The sequence below is a fragment of the Miniopterus schreibersii genome (assembly GCF_964146895.1).
Source record: "Miniopterus schreibersii genome assembly, chromosome: 13".
NCBI lineage: Eukaryota > Metazoa > Chordata > Mammalia > Chiroptera > Miniopteridae > Miniopterus > Miniopterus schreibersii.
The window spans coordinates 29,350,419-29,361,674 of NC_138113.1; the positions used below are offsets into that span (position 1 = coordinate 29,350,419).

Below are 11,256 nucleotides of genomic sequence, written 5' to 3' on the forward strand. Positions count from 1 at the left end.
TAAAAATAGCATTAGTGTGGTGGTCTCAATGCATAAGTAATATTAGCATGTGTTATACAAAATATGGTAAATACAGCTAATTCACATCTGTGTCTTGAATACTTATACATCCTAATATATTCAGTAATAAGCACATTAACAAAAACTATAACATATTTATATAAATTAACTTGTAAGAATATGTCGTCACTGCAGGAAAATCAGAATAATGCTTTCTTTCTTCATTCATCTGCTGTCAATGGACACTTAGATTGTTCCCATGTCTTGGCTTTGTGAATAATGCTGTAATGAACATGGGAGTAGAGATACGTCTTCAAGACACTGATTTCATTTCCTCTGGATATATACCAGCAGTGGCATTGTTAAATCACATGGTGGTTCTATTTTTAATTTTTTGAGGAACCTCTACACTGTTTTCCATAATGGCTGCACCGATTTACATGCCCATCAACAGTGAACAAGGGTTTCCCTTTCTCCACAGCCCCACCAACACTTAGATCTTGTCTTTTTAATAACAGCCCGCCCACCTGGCTGGCGTGGTTCAGCGGTAGAGCATTGACCTAGGATCCTGGAGAGCGGGGTTCGATTCCTGGTCAGGGCACATGCCCGGGTTGCAGGCTAGGCAGCTGATCAATGACTCTCTAATCATTGATGTTTCTATCTCTCTCTCTGCCCCCTCCTTTACTCTCTCTGAAATCAATAAAGATATGTTTAAAAAAAAAATAGCCATCTCAACCGGTGTGAGCTTATGTATCACGGAGGTTTTGATTTACATTTACCTGATGATGAGTGATGTTGAGCTGCTTTTAGTGTACCTGTTGGCCATTTGTATGACTTCTTTGGAAATGTTTCTATCCAGATACTTGGTCAATATTTTAATCAAATTGTTTGGCTTTTTCTTTTCCCTCCTTCTCCCTCTCCTCTTCTTCTGCTTCTCCTCCTTGCTGTTGAGTTGAATGACTTTTTGTATTTCAGATATTAACTGCTTATTTCAGATCTATGGTGTGCAAATATGTTCTCCCATTCCATAGGCTGCCTTTTCATTTTGCTGATAATTTCTTTTGCTGTACACTCTTTTAGTTTGATATAGTCCCACTTGTTTATTTTTGCTTTTGTTGCTCTTTTGGTATCATATCCAAAAAACCATTGCCAAGACCAGTGTCAAGGAAATTTTTCCCTATGTTTTCTTCTTGTAGTTTTATAGTTTTAGGTCTTACACTGTAATCTCTAGTCATGCCAGCCAGGCTTCATTTCTGATTTGGATGCTTTTATTTCATTTTCTTAGCTAATTGCTCAGGTTAGGACTTCCACTACTATGTTGAATAAGAGTGATGAGAGCAGGCTCCCCTGTCTTGTTTCTGATCTTGGAAGAAAAGCTTCAAACTTTCCACCACTGACTCTAGTGTTGGCTGTGGACTTGTCCTGTGGGGCCTCTACTATGTTGAGATGTGTTTCTTCTATACCCAATTTGTGGAGAGCTTTCATCATGAAAGGATGTTGAATTGTGTGAAATGCCTTTTCTGCATCTATTGAGATGATCGTAAGATTTTTCTCTCTCACTTTTCCAACAAGTATTTATTATTAGTTAAGCCATGATTCAGGACCTTAGAGTGGGATGTACCCAGGTCCCCCCCTTCACCTCCCTGGGAGAAGGGATGGACTATAGGACAGGTGGGGCGCAGCCAGTTCAGATCTTCCCAGGAAATGTGCCTTCTGCCCGGCGATCAGCCCAGGTCGACACCCAGGATATGGGGCAGAGGGACTTGTACACGTGCCGGTACCATTCACACATGGAGACATCATCCCCTTTAGCAGTCACTGCCTTCTCACAGCGGTGGAAGTCCAGGTAGTTCTGCCAACAGTTCCTGGCCTGGTTCTGGTTGGGAAGCAGCTGTCAAAAGGAGCAGTCCGGTAGTTCTTGATTTGGGTCTTGATGTCTTCTGCCATGTTGCTGACTCCTAAAGCTGCCCCTGAAGCCGCTCGCAGCTCAATGTGACCCTCAGCAAAGACTTCTCTCAAGATTTTTTTAAATCTTTCATTCTATTAATGTGAGAAATCACATTTATTGATTTGCATGTGTTAAACCACCCTTGCATCCCAGGAGTAAATTCCACTTGATCATGGATTTTTAAATGTGGTTTTTAATGTCTTTATTGCGGTAAATAGAAATAATATAAAATTTACCATTTTAACTATTTTTAACTGTACAGTTCAGTGGAATGAAGTACATTCACATTGTTTTACAATCATCACCACTATCCATCTCCAGAAATTTTTCATCATCCTGTTGAGGATAGTGAGAACTGGCACCAGGCGTTAGACCAGAGGAATCAGACCCCACCTGGGTTCAGCAACCTCAGTACTTGAGCCTAGCTAGGAAAGAATTCAGAGCCAAGACTCAAACTGTAAGAGAACACTTATTTGGAAAATCAGAGGTAGAAGTAATTTGTAGAAGAAATGGGCTTAGGAAACAAGTTATAGAGGTAAAGGAAGGGCCCTTGGAGCTTAGAAGTGAGGAAGGTAAAGGTGACATGCCTGGGGGCATGGGGGTGGAGTGGGGGAAGGGAAAGGGAAAGGCACAGAGTGTGCTTCTGGGAGGGAGAGAGTCCTGGGTCCTCTGTCCTAAGGGTTTTAAGGGTGGAGTTTTTAGGGAAGGTCCTAGGGGCAGACCTCAATAGAATATTCAGCTTTCCAGGTGCGTCCTTTCAGGGTAGGGGCCTCCACTGATTGGTGGGTGCCAGCTGATCCTGAGGTCAGCCTTGGCATGGCATTGCTTGTCTGGTTTTGCTGCTTTTCTGGGCCTGGAGCTGAAATATAACTAAGGCCTAGATGCTATCTCTAGGGAGGAAAGGTCAGGGGGTCCAAACCACATACCAGCGATATGCTAGGGGAGGATAGGTCATCCTGAGGACCAGGTCCCACCCTACAATTGTCCTTTGCTAGGCCCCGGGGGTTTTCCACCCTGGTGACCTTCTGTACCTGGCCCTTCGTTCTTGCTCTGCTCATGTCTGTCTAACTCCCTAAGACAATCCCAAACTGAAAACTCTATGTCCATTACACAGTAACTCTCCATTCCTTCCTTCCCCCAGCCACAGGTAACCACTATTCTTTCTGTCTCTATAAAGTTGACTATTCTAGGTACCTCATAAATGAAATCATATAATATTTGTCCTTTTGTGTCTGGCTTATTTCATTTTCCATAAGGTCTTCAAAGTTCATCCATGTTGTAGCATGTATCAGGACTGCACACTAGGAGTATGAAAGCCCAGCTCCCTTGTCTCAATCTGGGACAAACTCTGAGGGGTAACATCTCAAAGTTCCCCGGTGGGATCAGGCCGAAGCTACCCTCGGTGATACTTTGCCTGAAGTCACACCTGTGCTTGGCTTCTTCTCCTTCCTTATCCTGCTTCTCACACTCCCCATTATTTCCTCCTGGGAGTACTTTCTGAAAATCATTCGCACTAGGATACTTATCTCACGGTCTCCTTCCAGAGAATTCAAACTGAGACATCAAGAAACAACTTGGATCTATAACATTTATTTATTTTAAAAGTCCTTCAAAAAATAGAAAAATGCAAGCCATCTAATAGGAAAAATGGCTAAAGATTTAAACAGATACTTTATAAAAGAGCATATCCAAGTGATCAATAAACATAGGAAAAGGTAATGTACTTCATTAGTCTCCGGGGAAACGCAAATTGAAATCACAGTGGTGTAACCACTACGCACCCACCTGAAACACTCAAACGAAATTACCGTGTGTTGCAAACACTTGCGAATGTGAAGCAGACGAGTTCTCACATTGCTGGTGGGAGTGTAAACTGATCCTTTGAGAAACTATTTGGCAGCAGGTACTAAAACTAAATGTGCTTACTCCATAATAGAGTGATTCCACTTATAAGTAAATACGCAACAGGAATGTATGTCTGCATACACCAAAGATATGTGCTGGAACGTTCATGGTGGCTCTATTTGTGGTAGCCCCAAACTGAGAACTACCGAAATGCCCATCAACAGGAAAATTGATACATAAATAGATTACTAGACAGCAAAAAGAATGAATAATCTACACAGGCCAATATAGGTGATTCTCACAATATAATGTTCAGTGAAAGGAGACAGACACAAATGAGTGCATACTGTATAATTCTATTGATATGAAGAACAAAAATAGGAGAAACTATCTTTATTCTTAGTAGGATTGTGGTTAGTTACCATGGGGGTGGGGTAGGGGTAAGTAATAAGAAGGAAGCAGCTCAAGGAGGGCTTTGGGGGCACTAATAATGTTGTTTCTTGACCTGGTTCCTGGTTACCCTCGTGTGTTCAGTTTGTGAAAATTCACTGAGCTGTACACTTTGATATGTGCATATAGTTTGACATGTGCGTACATGTATATTTCTATTAAAATTTTTAAAATATATATATAATTAAAAAAATAGCTCCTGTTAGAATAATAGAATAAACGATTGCACAGCAACACAAAGTCACATCATACAGCTGTAAAAGAGGGTGAGGAAGAGCACTATGAACTAATTTCAAGGGGGGAGAGGAGGGGAGGGGAGGGGAGGGGAGGGGAGGGGAGGGGAGGGGAGGGGAGGGGAGGGGAGGGGAGGGGAGGGGAGGGGAGGGGAGGGGAGGGGAGGGGAGGGGAGGGGAGGGGAGGGGAGGGGAGGGGATAATAAAATGGTTAGCAACCAGGAACCCGGGAAATGCCTTCTCATATCCTGTCCCTGCTTCTCTATTTAATTCTCATTTCTCTGCCTAGCAACTGTCTCTGCTACTCAGTTCACACGTCAGGTTATGGCTGTGGTCCAGCTCTGAAGTTTTTATATTTCCTTCACTCAAGATGTAGCTCAATCTGAACAAGAATCTTACAGACCCGATTTCAAAATCCTGGTAGAAAGAATCCAATAGACCCAATTTTTGTCAGATCTCTACCCATGGTCTGATCATCTGTGACCAAGGAATGAAGTCGTATGTAATAGAGATACAGTTGTTTGGGGCCCATCTTTAAGGAAAAGGAAGTTACAGTTAAGCTAGACCATTGTGAGATGAGCCAACACCCAAAAAAGAGTTGACTACAATTGTTAAGTGGAAACCAAAAAGAATCATGTATAATAAACCCCATTTCTGTAAAAACAGAACAAAACTATTTATATACAAATATATGTCTGTTGCTAATGTATATATTAGAAGAGTCTGGAAAGACTTTAGTGAACAAGAAAAAAACATATTTATATTTTAACTTTTCATTATGAAATAATTTCAGATTTACAGAGTTGCAAAAACAGCACAAAGAATTCCTGTATACCCTTACCTCAACTTCCCCAAATGTTAAATGTTACATAACCACATTAAAATGATCAAGACCAAGGAAATACCACTAACTAATCTATGGGCCATATTCAAGTTTTGCCAACAGTCCCACTAATGTCATCTTTTTCCTTGACAATCAGCATCACATAATGCATTGTTATCATGTCTTCTTAGACTCTTTAATCTGGGATACTTTTTAAATCTTCCTTTGTCTTTCGTGACCTTGACACTTTTTCTTTTTGCCATTAATAAGTATCTTCTATGAAGATACTTTCACCTTACGTAAAAATCCCATTTCTCCAGACTTTAGCCAAACAATTTTAGCATTCATTAATGATTCTTGCCTGAAACAATTTTTACTATAGTGTTTGGCAAATGGTTCTTTTTTTATTATTTTAATATATCCTTATTGATTTCAGAGAGAGGAAAGAAGAGGGAGAGAGAGACAGAAACATCAATGATGAGTGAGTCATTGATCGGCTGCTTCCTGCACGCCCCCCACTGGGGATGGAGCCCGCAACCCGGGGGCATGTGCCCTGACCGGGAATCAAACTGCGCTCTCCTGGATCCTAGGTCGATGCTCAACCGCTGAGCCACGGCCGGCCAGGCGCAAATGGTTATTCTCTATTTCCATTACTTCTTCAACATTTATTACTTGGAATTCTACTATAATTTTATAATTTTTTCCCAACTTCACCGATTATTTCTATAACTGTTTCAATTATTTATTTATTCAATTTTTTATCATGTGGTCTTATGGGCATTGGTTTTATTCCATAGGTTATAATATATTGCTATCATTATCAATTTTGTTGCTTAAATTGTCTCAGATTTGGCCACTGGGATCCCCTTCATATTGGTTTTTATGTTCTTTCAACATTCCCCCATCATTTTTTGACCATTTCTCTTTTGGCATTATAAGATGTTCCAGGCTCCTTTTGTTCTCTCCTTGTTCCAGCCCTGATATCAGCCATTTCTTTAAGGAGCTATGGTTCCTTTTTATTTTTTGTTTTTTGGAATATTGTATTTACAGAACAAAATCTGGGTACTGGGTGTGTTGCTACTGAGGTATCATTGCTTCTAGGCCCTCTCAGCAGAAAGAGCTAAAAACATATGTATATATACATACATTAATATCTATTTATATACACACCTCTATTTCTATTTATCCAAAATCACTAGTTTATGCTGATACTTTTTCCAGTTTTATTGAGGTAAAACTGACAAATAAAATTGTATCTAAATTGAACAACATATTCAATATATGTATACATTGTGAAATGATTACCACAATTAAGTCTATTAACACATACATTACCTGGCATAATTATTTTTTGTGTATGTGCTGAGAATGCTTAAGATCCACTCACTTAGCAAACTTCAAGTATAGAGTATAGTTTTATTAATTATAGTCACCATGTGGTACATTAGATTCCCAGAACTTATGCAAATAAAGTGAAACCATCCTTCTTACCCTCTTCACTGTGTCCATCCTCAGACTGTTTTTTGCTCCAGCGATGTGCTGGAGCTCTACCACTGGACTCCCGGACTCGGGCAAAGGGACTCTCGTCTGTGGGTGGTGGTCAAAATTGATGTTCTGTGGTGGGGCGACAGTAGAAAACTCCTATTCTGCTACCTTGCTCCCCCTACTTTTTATTCCAATTGAACACCACAGGGGTCATTCTAGCCTTGGTCCTTTCCTTATTTGTAATTCCTTTTTCTGATGTTGCAAACTTATTGAGCACTTAGTCTCTATCAGAACTGTGCAAATTGCTTTACATACACATCTCATTTAATCTTCATGAAAACCCTATGGGAGGTAATATTTTTTGCTTGCCTTTAATAGAAAAGTGAAATATTAAGAGGTTGAGTAATATTGCTAATTTTTTATTCGGTGTCAGAGCCAAGATTTGGACCCACGGAGTCTGACTCCAGAATTCATGTTCTTGACCACTATGCACACCCTACTAATAAAACCTGAGGAAGCTAGCATGATACAAACGAATCTCACCCATATAGACAGAAATAGTCTAACCAGAGGGATTTAAAATACATGTGAAATCTCAAATAATAAAACCAGGAGAAAATATATGTGAATATTTATTCAGTCTCAGGATGGGAGAGGACTCTGTGACCTTACAAGTGTCTAGTTTTCATCTGCATCAGTCACTTAGGATATACTCTCTTTCAGCTGTGGCAGTAACCAGGTTAAAAGAGAAATTTTAGCTGTATACTTTTTTTTCTCAGGGGTCATTCTTGGCTTGTCTGCCTTCCTCCCTGTTTGAACTCTCTCTGCCTTGCCTTCTCTGTCAGATCAGCTTTGAATTAGAGCTTCCTCTTTTCACTGTCCTGTCTGAATTTGGCATCCTGACCTTACACTATTGGTCTTGGCACCGCTGACCCAGGAACTCCATAGGAAACTGCCCTGGTAATTATGCTCTTGGCTCCATTTACCGTAGCTTCATGCCCACTTCCAGCCCAGAAACTCAGGGCTCTACCATGCCTCTCAGGCCCCCATATGTCCAAGACAGGAGTTTGTGGTCAAAAAGTAACGGAAAATACACATGCAAACAAAGAAGCAAAGATGGATGGACTTGACTAAAGTGTACAGCTTTCATTTTTCAAGACACACATCCATGCACATATTGCAAGAATTGATTTTTTAATTGCTAACATTCCTTAGTACTTAGTTTTTACCCAATATTATTAATTTTTCTACAAATTTATATTTTGAAAAATTTCAAACTTACAGGAAACTTTAAAGAATAGTACAATGAACACCCACATACACATCACTTATATTTAGCAATCAAGAATTGAATTTTTCCACCAGATCTAAATATTGTCTTGACTGAAAAAAATCTATGTGCATTTTGAATCTTGTTGCATGCAGTATGTTTCAGGGGTCCCATGCCACCCATGTTTGGCAATTTGCTAGAAGGATTTTTAAGACTCAATATTGGGTTATGCTCACGGCTAAGGTTTATTACAGCAAAGGGTACAGAGCAAAAGCAGTAGGAAAAAGATATCATTGGGCAGAATCCAAAGAGATCAGATATAAGCTTTCAAGTCCTTCCCCATTATATGCCACATAGGATGTGCTTTCTCTCTTGCACAGGAAATGTGCAGAATGTCTCCACTCAGGGGAGTTCGAGTCTTAGGGTCCAAGGCGTTTGTGGAGGGCTAATCACATAGGCACATTCGAGCACATGACCATTCATGGCAAGTGAAATTCAGGACCCTAACAATGAAACCAGTGCACATAGGCAATCTTGATGTTTGGGCAAAGCAATTCTGACAAGCTGGTAGAACATGGCCCATTGCTCTAGGTATATAAAATAAAATCATCAAAATTAATAAAACAAATTTTCCAGGGACTACACATGCAGAGGTTGTCAATGGTCAGTCATGGATCCAGGCTTCCTTGGAGATACGCAAGAAGAGGGCTACCAGAACTACTGTATTAACTCCTCACACCATATTTTTCCTTTTGCTGTTTCTGCCACTTGAATTGCCTTTCCCAAAAGCCTAGCTCAAGTTCCACATTTTCTCCAGCACCTGCATGAGGCCCTTCCTGGAGCAGGTACTTCTTAAACATGTGCTCAGTAGAGGAGCCTTGAGTGAAGTCTTCCCAGATCTATTCAACCCAATGATCTCTTCCTTTTCACTGAATTCCCCACCTATTTTTATAAGTAATCATACAATGTTTAGGGATATCTTTTTTCTTATTATCTAACATTGTCATTAAATTTTCAAACTTATAGTTTCTTTTTAACCAGATGTTAAATGATGATCATGTCTTAGGCCACTTGATATTCCACTGCTCCTAGAACAGAGTATTGGTTGTAACATACACTTAATATTTGTTGCTGCTGATTAATCATTGTTTCAAAAAGTACCTTCCAACAATTTCATTTTTAATTAATATCTGAATAGTAAGGAGTGAATTATGTGGCTTTGGCTAGCACATGCTGAAAGGACTTTGTCCTAGTACTAAGTGACGTAAGAAAATTCAAGTCTTCCAGTCTTACGAAAAAATAGTTAAAAGGAAAAATGAACTTTTAAAAAATGTTTTAGAGAAGAAATTCCTTAGTTGTATTAGCTATAGGAGGTAGCATTGTATAGATTATATGGGATTGAGTAACGATAACAGAGTACAGAACTCTAGAAGTGAGAGTGACCTGAAAAGTCCTGTTGATGACTTTAAAGAAATTGATGAGGAATATGAGACTATTTCAACCTACCTAATATGCAGTTTAAAATTTAGGTGAAAGAAGTGATTGCAATACTGGAGGTCTACTAAATTGGTTTATTGCTGCAGGTAGTGACCTAGATGAACAGTCATCGCCTATGTCTACATCATCAGTACAAGTCCTGTCGCTTGGGCAGTTGCATAAGCCACCAGAAGAGCGCTCATGACTATTAGGACGGTGCTTCTCAGGCTTTAAGATGCACCAGAAGCGTGTGGAGGGCTTGTAAAGCACAGATTGCTGGACCAGTTACAAGAATTTCTGATGCAGTAGGCCCAGGGTAGGGCCAAATAATTTACATTTTAAACAAGCTCCCAGCTAATGCTGATGCTGCAGGTCCACATACGAGGTACTATATCATTCATGTACACACAACAGTATATATTTTCATTTTCCTAACTGTAATTCTCAGCAACCAACGAGGTCCCACGTAGCAGAACTTAGACTTTATCGCTCACCATTCCACCTTTGTTTGGGTCTTATCCACTTACCTGAGGCCACTATCTTTCACATATGAATACTAATATATTATTTTTCCTACAATGGCACTCCTCTTCAGAAGATGTTAAATAATAGAATTTAATGCCAGAGAGTTGCTAGTAATTCCATCGAAGTGTTTCTGTTAACACTTAAAATTGCAACTGATGCCATTTGTCCTTTTTTAATCAACACTGCTATTCATTATCATCATACAATGGTCAGATCTCATATCACAATTTATTGTTGTCTGAATAGTGTTCTTGCCATTTGTTCTCTTTGTTCTTCTTTGAAGACTTTTAGTAGCTGAGAGAAGTGGGGAAATAATGGTATCCACATTGTGTGTGGTCACTTTTTGGCCTGGCACTTCATGTCTAACAGACACTACGTGGAGTGAGCTATTACCAGCAATCTGTTCATTCTCCCCTCCAGTAGGCACAGCAAACAGGATGGGTTCCAACTAGGCTGTAGGTCTCTCTGCGTGCTAAATACTACATATGGCATTTGTTGGATCATTTTATTGTCCACAAGACAGAGAGATATTCATCATGAACATCATTCACCTGGAAAGTCCAGGAGCCTCTTACCTATAGACAGTGATTAAATGGGTAAATAGTCTCTTTTTCTTTAGTCCCGGATTCAATTAAGTTCAGCGATGAAGGAAATTGATTTTTGTTATGATCTTCACTGTGATGGCATATTGGCACTTTTTCCCAGATGATCTTAAGGGGTTTTGGGGAGTTAATGGTATTGAAGGGGAGGCTGAAAAACCTGCTTGGAATGAGGTGGTTCCTGTGGGTTTTAATAGCAGGGATCCTATTTGGTCTCAGCTGGGTACTTATGCTGCAATGTGTGGACTCCATGGGCTCTTTCTTTCCTTACGGTACACACTGTAAAATATAAAAACCCTGGCTACGCAACATTGTGGATGTACTTGATGCCATTGAATTGTGCACTTAAAAATGGTTAGAATGGCAAATTTTATGTTATATACATTTTACCACACAAACAAAAAATTAACGATGATCTTGATGTAGTCAAATGCTGAAAATATTCAGGAAAGCAATTTTAGAGCAATGAAACATAAATATAGCTTTTAATCTTTGTAGGAATTAGATGGCATATGATAATACATGGAATTAAATAAATGTGATCAAATTAAGAAGCAGAGAAGCACAGAAGGTGACCAAAGCTGGACATTTCTTCTTTTCTC

The 11,256-nt window shown here is 39.6% G+C and overlaps 1 pseudogene across 1 annotated transcript; it reads right to left on the bottom strand.

Annotated features, from left to right (window-relative positions):
* Positions 1-1,672: 1,672 nt before the first annotated feature.
* Positions 1,673-2,009, bottom strand: LOC308566234 (cytochrome c oxidase subunit 6B1 pseudogene; annotated as a pseudogene). Its single transcript has one exon. The product of its transcript is annotated as a cytochrome c oxidase subunit 6B1 pseudogene (transcript).
* Positions 2,010-11,256: the final 9,247 nt, after the last annotated feature.